This window comes from Pyxicephalus adspersus, chromosome 3 (assembly GCF_032062135.1).
Source record: "Pyxicephalus adspersus chromosome 3, UCB_Pads_2.0, whole genome shotgun sequence".
NCBI lineage: Eukaryota > Metazoa > Chordata > Amphibia > Anura > Pyxicephalidae > Pyxicephalus > Pyxicephalus adspersus.
The window spans coordinates 74,132,234-74,143,736 of record NC_092860.1 but is presented as its reverse complement, the minus strand read 5'-3'; the positions used below and the strand labels follow the sequence as shown (position 1 = coordinate 74,143,736).

At 38.6% G+C, this 11,503-nt stretch overlaps 1 protein-coding gene across 1 annotated transcript in view; it reads right to left on the bottom strand.

The window, feature by feature from the left end:
• The window catches only part of PPP2CB (protein phosphatase 2 catalytic subunit beta), a 19,093-nt gene that overhangs the window by 6,863 nt on the left and 727 nt on the right, over window positions 1-11,503 (bottom strand). The gene's annotated exons all lie outside the window — the stretch shown is intronic.

Below are 11,503 nucleotides of genomic sequence, written 5' to 3'. Positions count from 1 at the left end.
GATGCAGTTGAACTGCAGACTTTCAGCTTTAATTCAGTGGGTTGAACAAAAAGATTGCATAAAAATGTGAGGAACTAAAGCCTTTTTTACACAATCACTTCATTTCAGGGGCTCAAAAGTAAATGGACAATTGACTCAAAGACTATTTCATTGGCTGGTGTGGGCAATTCCTTTGTTATGTGATTATCAATTAAGCAGAAAAAAGCCCTGGAGTTTATTTGTGAGGGGGGGGTGCTTGTATGTGGAAGATTTTGCTGTGAACAGACAACATGCGGTTGAAGGAGCTCTCCATGCAGGTGAAACAAGCCATCCTTACGCTGCAAAAACAGAAAAAAAACATCCTAGAAATTTCTACAATATTAGGAGTGGAAAAATCTACAGTTTGGTACAGAATCATTTCCATGGTGAAGAGAAACCCCTTCACAACAGCCAACCAAGTGAACAACACTCTCCAGGAAGTAGTCGTATCGATATCCAAGTCTACCATAAGGAGAAGACTGCATGAAAGTAAATACAAAGGGTGCACTGCAAGGTGCAAGCCACTCATAAGCCTCAAGAATAGAAAGGCTAGATTGGACTTTACTCAAAAACATCTAGAAAAAAAGCCACCACAGTTCTGGAAACACATTCTTTGGACAGATGAAACCAAGATCAACCTTTACCAGGATGATGGCAAGAAAAAAGTATGGGGAAGGCGTGGAACAGCTAAAGATCCAAAGCATAGCACATCATCTGTAAAACATGGCGGAGGCAGTATGATGGCTTGGGCGTGCATGGCTGCCAGTGGCACTGGGACACTAGTGGTTATCCATGATGTGACACAGGACAGAAGCAGCTGAATGAATTCTGATTGTGTTAAAGTGATTGTGTTAAAAAGGCATTAGTTTCTCACATTTTTATGCAATCTTTTTGTTCAACCCACTGAAATAAAGCTGAAAGTCTGCAGTTCAACTCCATCTGAGTTGTTTCATTTAAAATTATTTGTGGTAATGTACAGAACCAAAACTAGAAAAAAGTTGTCTCTGTCCTAATATTTATGGACCTAACTGTAGTGTACTTGAAATTTGCTAAAGCATTTGACACTGTACCCCACAGACGGTTAATATGGAAGTTAGGGTCAATAGGTTTAGAAAGGTCAACCTGTAAATGGTTAGAAAACTAGCTTAAAGACTCCAACTGGAGAGTAGTGATAAATGAGTCATACTCTGAATGGTCCAAGGTTATTAGTGGTGTATCCCAGGGTTCAGTGTTGGGACCTTTACTGTTTAACATCTTTATAAATGATATAGAGTTTGGGATGAAAAGTACCATTTCTGTGTTTGCAGATGACAGCAAACTATGTAATGGAATTAGGTCTATACAAGATGTCTATAATCTACATGCAGACGTGGATGTACTGTTTGATTTGGCAGTCAATTTAATATAGATAAATGTAAAGTTATACACTTGGGGGCTATTCTAGGTAGAATACATTTGGGGGAGTCAGAAATGGAAAAGGATCTGGGGGTTCTGGTAGATCATATACCTAACACCATGCAATGCCAAGCTACAATATCTAAAGCTAGTAAAGTACTTTCTTGTATTAAAAGAGGAATAGACTGCAGAGATGGAGACATAATCCTGCCCTTGTACAAAGCATTGGTCAGACCACATCTGGAATATGCAGTGTAAGGTCTGTGAAAATGTGGAATCGGCTCCCTCAGGAAGTAGTTTCAGCAACTACTATAGATTGCTTTAAGAAAAAACTGGATGTTTTTCTAGAAGCACAGAATATAACCGGGTATTAGGGCTTTAAAGTAAAAAAAAAAAAAAAAAAATCATCTATATGCCTAACAAATGGTAATGAAAACACATGGGTGTAAATGGACACATATTCTACCCTCAACATCTAACAATCAGTCACATAAGATTTTAAAATTTAGAATTTAAAATTTTACTTGAAACATATGGTCATTTCAAAACTAATAATAACAATATCACTACTAAAAGGTCAGATCATTCTTTTGTTAAACTTTACACTGAAAGCGTACTTAAACTAAGAATTTTCACTTTACATAAAAAAGGGTAGACAACCCTTCTTATGCTAGGTAAAAATTTTCTTAGTTTTTTTTTTTTTTTTTTAAAGTGCAACACCCTTTTTTTTAGTAAAAAAAAAATAAAAATGGGGGGGGTCACCAATCAAATTCTTGATCGCATAGAAGAGCAGAGCTTGCCAGGATGCCCAAGTCACACATTCCATCCCAGGAGGCTCTTCTGCACATGCCTGAGCATCTTCTTTCACCAAAAGGGAAAGAAATTGCCGACCTCAAGCACACGCAGTGATATTGGCAAGTTTTTTTTCCCCCCATCTACTTCACCCGGCGCCTGCGTCGGGTGACAAAGGAAGAACACGGAAGAACAGAGAGAAAATAGCAGGACATCGTGGGACCCGATGGAAGAACCCTCCAGACGGATCGACTACTCAGTGGGATTGAAGGCAAGTGTGTTTTTTTTTTTTTTTTTGGGTCGTTTTGGAGATTACATCCTCTTGCAGAAGCTAGAGGCTCATGGATATCCACCCGTGGCCTTTAGATACATACAGAATATTGCAAAAATTTAAAATCATGTTTATTGGGCCGATCACTTTCAATGAATAAAAAAAAAAAAAAAGAAAAAAATTTCACATACCTTAAAATGTTTGTTTTTTATCACAGAAAGGGATAACCCCAATGCAGTATCAGAATATTCTCGGCAGAACAAAAAGTGATTAATAGAAGTATGTGTACTAATTAATCAAATTCACTGTCAAACCTCCCTCTCACCCTCTAGATCAGTGGTCCCAAACCTTTTGAAGCTTGCAGACCACTAAATGCAGGAACTCTGGACCGCGCATGTGCGGGGAGCCATGTGTCACTCACTTCCCCCACAGTCACATCATGATGCCAGAACCCACCCAATGGGTACAGAACCCATCCACTGCCCTGAGCCTGTGATCCGTAAGCGAGTGGCGTGCATGCCCCTCCAAGCGGGATCCTTCTCCTGACCCCGCTGCGGTTCGGGACCCCTGCTCTAGATCATGCTTCAACATTATTATTTTACATTGTAGGAAGTAACCTCTAGTTACTTATGTGATATCACTAGACTTAAAAAATGTAGGTAGGGGCAGTTACCAGAATGGAGAATTCTCGCAGAACACTACTTTCCCTTTATACTATTGGTAGGATCATGGAATTTAACAACAAATACAGCAAAGACACTAGAGAGCATTTCAATCAGTTTCTAAAAGCTTAGAAACCTCTGCTGGTTGTTTACCAGGCTGACAACTATGTTGGAAACTTTTTTTCTCTACTCTCCTCTTCTTTTTCTCCACAATGCTTATAGATACATAGGTGAGAGATTGATACATAAGGGATACATTTTGAAATGATTTTTTTAAGTCATGCCCCAACATAATTATATAATCTAGTTTAGTAATTCAAAAATAGAAATCAGTGTAATACATACAGGTTTTCTGTGCACCTAATAAGTTTTCATGCACAAATATTTAAAATATGCTGCAAAGCCAATATAAGACTAAGAAAGAAAAGTAATCCTCTTTTAAAATGATTAAAACATTAAGTGTTCAAGTAACTAACCACCATTGAGATCATTGCAATAATGTTTGTAACACGGCTGAATCTAGATTTTAAAATGTATTTAAATATCAAGGGTTACCATTACACTATTACGCTTTTGTCTAAGGACTGGAGGGGAACAAAGTTTCTCTCTAAACTACTGTAAGTGGCAAATGTAGGAAACATTTGTTAACTGCTCCGTTTAGCTCCCTATACTTATTTAGCTTCGAACGCAAGAGACATATTGCCTTTCAGTCATAACCTATTCAAAAATTAAACTGGTACCTTATAAACAATCAATATGAGAATGCCACAAAAGAGAAATAAACCAAATATATAGATATATGTATTCTTTTATGCGGTAAGCCACTGGTTTGTTTTTTTTTAATTTCTAAATCTATACGATCACTTATAAAACTCATTTCAACACCTTGACCACTTTTTGAGGTCCAGTATGGCCTGGACTTGGGGTTTCTTTGGCTGGGTATAAAAACAGATTTTTAGATATAATATGCTTCTAACCATACAGGTACAAAATCCACATGCAATCAGGTGGGAATTGTGAGTTTTGGAGCTCTTTTAATAGGGAGGTTTAGGGCTATTTCGGGCTTTCGGTTGACCTGTATGCAGCTAAACTGCTGTTCTGAGGCCTCTTGTGTTTCTGGCAGCAGATCTGGTTCCTAAAAGCAACAAGTTGCTTCTGGTTGCACGGTTGCTTTTTCACATATGAAGGAAGCGCTGCAACCACAGGGACAACGTTGTGGAAATGCATTACCATGCAATGTGGTTTGCCACTCTGTACTGCACTTCCATGTGACACGGAATATTTATGTGTAGGCCAATAAAACATGGGAGCTTGCATTCATCTCCTGCATTTATACTGTCAAAGCAAACTTTTTTGGGGGAATAGGGAAGGGTTAAAGTTGAATTCACCTCAATTTACAGCCGACAAATGGATTTCTCTGTTTATTCAGCACTACAGGCATGTCTGTTGTATGGATTGTTATGGAGCTCACTGAACAGACAACATAAAAATGTGTCTTAAATAGACTAATACAGCACCCATAAAATGCATACCGCATTTCTTGAACAACACTGCTCTGTCAACCTGAGAGTAGTAAATTGACTGATAATTTAGGAAGTCCGTAGTTTAACCATAGACCTCAAATAGCAGCTAGTTATGTGAATTCTACTGCTTACTAGCCCAAGTATCCCAGCATCGATATATATATCACATTGATTATATATATATATATATATATCTCAATGTTTTACCTCAGGCAGTCAAACCATTTTTCTTTTTTTGAATTATCAGCGTTAAGGACCCACTTAGAGTTATGTGGTAAGCAACAGACGTAGGTTAATTGTTGCAGGTGAACATGCATTAATGCAGACCAATAATGCGGAAAATTATTGAGCAGCCAATGCACACTAAGATGCTAAAAGAGGACTGCTGAAAGAAAAGACAGTTGGCTTCCTAGTCACTGTGCCGGCCAGAAAACACACTAAAATCATTATCAGCCCACATCAACAAAACACGGTCTGTCAAACTGAACTGTATGCTGAATAAAGACATCCAAGACAGTCTCCCTCTCTTCTAACCAGCACATAAATTATGCTGCACCAGGAAGTGCTCATGAATAATCATTTCCAGGTGCAAATACACTATGAAAGATTGCCCTCCATGTAAACAAAACAGTGGTACTTTGCTGGCAGTGGTGGTGAGGGAACTAGTTGGAGCCACAGCAACAATAATGAATGTGACAAGTGGCCTACCAGCCAAAAATCATGTCCACAATATGACTGTAGGCCTATGGCCACTAAAGCAAATAGAAGCTTCCAGCCAGAGTAAACATAGCTGTTATAAGGTCTAATAACACGGCATGTTGTAAGCAGAACTACTCCATCATAATCATTACAGACACAACAGGGGTTAAACTTTAAAAGCAAATTTTACAACGAAAGGTCCTAAAATAATAATTGTGCCTACAAAGTCCCCTGGAAAATGAACCTTTTGTCTGGAATTTCTCTTGAAGTGAACCTTGGCACTCCTGTACTCCCAGTCTTAAAAAATGCATGTTAGGACAGGCAATACTGTAGATTTGTCCTTCACCCTAAAGCTGCAGCTTCCAGTATTGACCTCTTGATATTTATACATTTGTTAGGTCATCATCTTAGCACTTGTCAGGTACAGAGATGAACACTTGTTTTTTAGAACTAAACTCAAATGTATCTGTACACTCATGAATGTACCATTTAACTATGACAGAGTATTTTCACTGCAGAATTTAAAAATAATAAAAACTATGCAAAAACAGTCCTAAGTGTGAATGCTGTGGGCACAGATTGAACACAGGTATTGTGATTGAGTGACCACATTTCAATGTCCCTGCACCAAAATCTGTTAACGTACTCCAAGTACACTTTTTGGCCAGTCAATTTGTATGCAGTTGGTAAGGTTCTAGGTGGAGTAGCAATTACCCATAAACCTGCACAGTGTAAATGAAGCTTTAATAAAGTGGTGAACAAATTATGTACAACAGATTTCCTTGCCAGATAAGTAAAAAAAAAAAACAAAACAAAAAACCACTGACATTGTGGAAAAGAACAATTTACAGAAGGGGAGGTCAACAATAACAGCACTCCTCATTCGGTATTTGGAGCTTTTAGTGCTGTTTTATACCGCTTGACTGAAAAACTTATGGGGCCCACTCATATCTTTAGAGTGCTGTGCACTACCACTCTGTGTGGCTGAGAGCAGAGCACTGCAATGAACTACAACATACCGTATTTTTTGCCGTATAAGACGCACTTTTTCTTCCCCAAAACTGGGGGGGAAAAGTTGGTGCGTCTTATACGACAAATGTGTTATAAAATAATTAAAATACTATACTCACCCGATACCCGATCCTGCGTGTATCTCCTGTCCTCTCTGGCTGCGTGTGTCTTCTCCTCTCTCTGGCTGCAGTGTGTGTCTCCTCCTGGCTGCAGTGCAGAGCGAAAGAAGCCAGCACAGCGCCCCCTGCTGATCCCTGCCCTAACTGCCGTACAGTGGGAAAAAAAGGTAAGAACAGCACAGAGTGATCAGAAAGGGAATTTGAATGGCACAGAGTGATCAGAAAGGGAATTTGAATGGCACAGAGTGATCAGAAAGGGAATTTGAATGGCCAGAGTGATCAGAAAGGGAATTTGAATGGCACAGAGTGATCAGAAAGGGAATTTGAATGGCACAGAGTGATCAGAAAGGGAATTTGAATGGCACATGAGTGATCAGAAGGGGAATACTGGTATGAATGGCACATGAGTGATCAGAAAGGGAATAATCTTTCAGAATCTTTTTTTTTCTGGATTTTCCTCCTTTAAAATTGGGTGCGTCCTATATGGCAAAAAATACGGTAAGCTAAAATGCAAAACATTTTCCAACATACCAAACATGTCATGCTACATGTAGGCTTACTGTATAAGTGTCTCAGGATGCCATTCAGTATATGAACTGACTGCAATGTACTGCTATACACACAAGTGTGATTGGGCCCTAAAGCAAACACGTGCTTTGCTCATTTAGCAGCATATATTTACCTTTTAATCACTTCCCCACAGCTCTGTCCAATGCTTGATGCCAAAAGGAAACACCCTGTGCATCAAGGGACAACCAATGGCACTGAAATAGTTTTGTCATGGGAGAGTTCATAACTCTATGCAAAATACAAATATGGCAACAATGTATTTTCGGCTTTGCTTCAGGAGATGAATTTGAAGGTAGGTAAGTCTGTGGAAGACAACAACTGTAATCCCCAGGATGTCATATCACTGCACATTTGTCTATTGCTATATTACCTATAGAAGCAGGAGATATCTAACTCTAATCTCTGCAAATTGATTATTCACATCTCATTCAAGTCAGAGGGCAGCACAGGGCCATCACTTGGATATCAGCATCCTCTGATCAGACATGTTATTACATGTTAGGCCTTGCAGACGAGAAAGTTAAAATGGGGCATTTCAGGTCTTTAAAAACTAATACTATAATTACCAAACTGCTAGAAGTACCAATACTTTGAGTGAGTCAGTCTTAAGTGTGTAGGCTTACAGAAGAGATGATCTAAACTCAAAGAACAAGCAGACTACAGATTTTTGTAATTTTACTACACAATGGGTCCGATTTATTAAACCTCTCTATAACTGGAAAAGATAGACCATCATGGGTGAATGTGGGTGATCCAGTAAACCTGGGCACTGATTTTCTAAAAACTATTTGCCAATAGTTGGCAAATGTTTTCAATCTTGAAGCAGATCCATTGCAGGTTTGCTGGATCACCCATGATAGTCTATCTTCTCCGGTCTTAAAAAGCTTTAATAAATCAGGGTGTGCGAATGAGAAAATAGGACCTATTTAAAGAGCGTACTATGAGATAAAATGAGATTAGGCTCTCATTAAAGCAGCTATCCACAGAATAAAATTCCTGGCACATGATTCCCCAGAAGTGACTCATAAAAAAGGTTTGCTATTGCTCTTCTAGTATTCAGCACAAGTCAGGTAATGAACCCTTTCTTAAATTCTAATTTATTAGATATCACCTATAGCAGAAAACTAAAAGCTAATTTGGCGTTAGGGATGCCAAAATCTTTGCAAAAAAAAATGGATTCTATGCTCTCTGGAATCTTCCACATTTTGTGTTGTTACAGCCCAGAATTAGAATTTATTTAACTAGGAGAATTTTAAATTTGTTCTATTTCATTAATACAACATACTTACACACCATGAGGGCACAAAATATTTTTATTGTGATCCCCCAAACAATAAGGACATAATGACATTAGAAGCTTTTATTGATGTCAGGTGTGTTGAAATTCCCATTTAAGTCTAGAGGAATGCAAAACCTAGTTGTAACAGGTCAAGTGCAGGTGAGTAGATAGTCAAATGTAGGTCAAAGGCACTTGTAAACAATTCTCAATGTTCTTATGTCAAATTGATGCCTTCAGAACATATCCTTAGTTGCAACCACTGGGAAAATCTACCAATGTTGTAGGTCTGCCAAGAATTTTCTTAATGACAATTCCTAAATGCCAAGTTTGTATGGAGACCAATGAGGAATGGCAATTCTCAAGGTAACTGAAGTCTGAGTTTTACCTAAACCATTCTAGAACACACAACTACTTAAACAGTAAACCACCAAACAGCTCTCTCAAACTTTTTAACAGTGGGGAAGAGTTGAAATCATTTTCAGATCTCAGGGAACCCTTTCTATAAATACTACATTTACAGCTCACAGTACATTAGTGTGATAGTCATTGGGAAGAATATCTCTTACAATGTTGGCCAGTAAGAAGAATGCCTTCCTTACATATTACCATAAGGATCACTGGTGTTACGGAAAGTGATCCGAGAGGCACAGATTGCTCATTGTTTAGGGAACCCCTAGCAACCTCTTGAGTAACCCTGGTTGGGAAACACTGACCTAACACCGTCACAGTTTTTATTAAAATTGGCCTTAAATATGTAGGGCTGATTTTTCAACTGAAAAACATAAGTCGGAGAAAAAAACCCATTCAGTATATGTCCAACATGAACATACCCCCTATTTTAGGTTAAGAGCAGGAATTACCTGTACAACTGACAGATTTCTGGCCTCTCTTCCTATTCGAGCTGACAAGACAGAGCCAAAGTTACAACCAGAGTCGTCAGGCCTGCATACTTGTACTTAACGTTGCTTATCCGCTCCTTACTCTATTCTATTCTACGTGCATGAACGGATTTCTTTCCCAGCAAAACAATGCAGCTTTGACTATTAAGACAGACTTTCTAATAAGCTGTCCATACACTGTATTTAAGTAGATGGCTTTTGGGAGATGTAGTTCTTGGAGGCATATTGATGTCATTAGGGAAAATGGCTCCCTGGTGCTGCACCTGCAGGAAAATCACAGGCTTAGGGATGTCACAGGGAGTGATAAAAGCTTATGTAACAAACAATGTGATAGTTTAATATTGCAGATTACCATTTATTTCTATTTGCATCAAACCAAAAATTTTACATTTCTGATTTGCTCAAATGATTGGCATTGAGAATTCTTCACACCTGTTTTTGGCTTGTGGCCTCTCAAAATTTGTGGTGACATTACAGGTACCATAGTAATGTGTGTGGGTTACTGAACAATATTTTTAGGTTTGGTAAAACTTGGGCAGATTACATGACTGTATCCATCTTGTCTTCTCAAACACTTAGTTTGGGCATCAGTTCTCTGTCCTGTCCAGCGGTATTCCTATAACATATGTCCTACTCACAGTTGTTTTGAAAGCATAAAACAAGATAAATACAATATTTTGCGCACACACTTTTTTTAACCATTTGTGTTGTGCAGGGTTCTCCCCAGGCCCTTTTAGCTGGGTGCACCACCCGGCACTTTTCAGCACCCACCCGGCTGTTTTTGGGTAGTTACTAAAGAGTTTGGTCACAATACAGGGGCTGCCACCCACCTACAATTTCTTCCCACCCGGCTCAAAAAAATTTCTGGGTTGAGCACTGTTGTGTATTCAGTAAATAAATAAAAAATATTGTTTTAAACATCTTCAATACAATTTGAAATGGATCTTGTAGAATAGTCTGCATCACAATAATGACTCTAGGGCATTCGCCATATTTGTGCTAAAGTTCAGTTCAGTGTAAAGTTCAGTTTAGCATATAGTATATATATTTAGTATATATATTATAGCCTTGGGAAGAATTTCCTATCCCAATATAACAGGAAGTAAGAGGAAATCCATCCAAAGAAAAGGAAATCCTCTCAGTCAGATGCCACCTGAAGACAAGGGTCCCTTGGATCACGCACTTAACTCAAGTGAAGCTCCCCCAAAGTGTGGACCATGACAAACTTGTCAAAGCCTGACCAATTTTTCCAAAACTGGAATAAACCAAACAAAAAAGGGGGGCTTTAGTAACACTACCTGTATACTATCTAGGCCTAGTCAGCAGAACACAGTGTGACATAGCACATAGATTTTTGAATGGGGTTGTACAATGCAGCCAATTAAAACTCAACGCATAAAAATCGAGAAACTTCTGCAACACACAATTAATTCAATTAGTCATGTGCATGCCACACAGTGATTTATTACAGGTTTTCCTATGATGGTCTATCTTCTCCAGTCTTTCAGAAACTTTAGTAAATCAGAGCCATTGCAAATGGTTTAAAATGAACCCGAACTCCACTTTTCATAACTTGCACCTGCTGTGTATTATCACGTGTTAGCAGGTTGCGGTGCGGGTGAAAATGAATGCCATCAGTGTACTTGTGTGTGCACATTTCCCTAAAACTCATTATTACACATAAGTAATGTGACCATGCCCATATATTACCATTTAGGAAAACTAGAGTAAGGATTGTTCATATCAAGTAGCATCCAATCAAATCGTCCCTTTCATTTTCTCCCCCAATGTGAAAGCAGCAATCGTTCTGTTTCTTGTGCTAAGCAACCAAGCCACGCAACAGCTTGTGCAAATATACAAATGCAGGATATGTTAGAAGACAAAGTGTCTGAAAATCTTATATGTGGAATACTAAACCTACTCCCTTTATCGTGAAACAATCTGGAGTGGCTTATCACCTTTTAAGAATCTTTTTTAATATTGCGCTGTGATAATCTTAAAAACACCTCTGCAACCCTATAAAAAAGAAAGGCATGACAGGATGGAGATCTGGGTCATGACATCATATCAAGGGATAGCAGCCACAAAAGTTAGTGAACTCTGACTGCAGAAGGCACCTATAACCCAGGAAGAGAGCAGGACTGCAGCAAGCATGCATTGCTATCATTACCACATTTTTATTAAAATCATGTCATTCAGAAGTGTACAGAAATAAATTGGCACTGGAATCAGATATCCCTGGATCACAGTGCTATATATATATAT